The sequence below is a fragment of the Cicer arietinum genome, chromosome 5 (assembly GCF_000331145.2).
Source record: "Cicer arietinum cultivar CDC Frontier isolate Library 1 chromosome 5, Cicar.CDCFrontier_v2.0, whole genome shotgun sequence".
NCBI classification, from domain to species: Eukaryota; Viridiplantae; Streptophyta; class Magnoliopsida; order Fabales; family Fabaceae; genus Cicer; species Cicer arietinum.
Genome location: NC_021164.2, coordinates 3309144 through 3310415, shown reverse-complemented (window position 1 = coordinate 3310415; position 1272 = coordinate 3309144).

The following is a 1272-nucleotide window of genomic DNA, read 5'->3' as shown; positions in this document are numbered from 1 at the left end:
ATCACACTTAGTAATGAATACTCGCTAGGTTGAAAACCTGAAAGGGAGACCTTGGCAAAAATTAAGGTACACAAAAAATAATTGTTGGGTTGAAAACTCGAAAGAGCGGCCTGAGAGAAGAAGAAAAATAACAAAATAAATAACAAAAATTATATAGTCGTAAGGATAGAATCGACAATATGGATCAAACTATGGCATGAGAAGTATTGGAAAGTAAAACATATACCATACCTCGATATAATGAATTGCAATAAAATCGGATATAGTATAGGTTGTTTACATTATAAGGCAGACAACAACATGAGATCCAACTTCACATCACAATATTAATTCTTCTTCTTCAAAGAAAATAGAAAGAACGAAAGAAAAGGAAAAATAGAAGAGGGCAAAAAAAAAAAAAAGAGATCAAAGATATCACGTTAAAAAATAAAAAAGTATAAGTATTTTTTCTCATTCATGATTTGAATGGTCGTGTCCAATAAAAATATTAATAAAAACCGACATATTCATTCATTCATTCATGAAATTTTGTAAATTTAAAGCCGAGAAAATGACCCACATGTTGAAGCCGGGAAAACGACTCGCACCCAGAAACCGAGAAAACGACCCGCATGTTGAAGCCGGGAAAACGACTCGCACCCAGAAGCCGAGAAAACGACCCACATGTTGAAGCTTGGGAAAACGACTCGCACCCGAAGCCGAGAAAATGACTCGCATCTTGAAGTCGGGAAAACGAAATGAATTCTTCTAAAAATTATTTTTCGGACAAAATTAGAATTTGTTATCTTTACTTATTTTTACTTTGATTCTCAAGTAAATTCTAAGTAAAGAGGGGCAGCTGTTGACACCTAATTTTGTCCAATTTTTACTTTTTATTAAAAAGGAAATAATCATAATAATAATAATAATAATAAATATATAATTATATGTGAAGAAATATAAAAATAAAAATAAATAATTAGGGATATAAGCTTTTAACAATCACAAGTGTTTTCGGTTCTTGTTTGCCTCTAATTCTTGTTCAGACTATTTTCAAAATATAAAAATAATAATAAGAAATAAAAATAAAGGAAATTGAAAAGAATTGAATTGATGGTCATAAAAATCGATGCAATGATGATCAAAATAAATAAATAAAAAAACGAAAATAAATTGATGGTCATAAAAATCAGAATAATAGTGATCAATTGAATAGAAAAGAAAACCGAAGAAATGAATCAATAGCAATAAGAATCGGTATAATTGTGGCCAATTAAAAGAAAAGAAACCAAC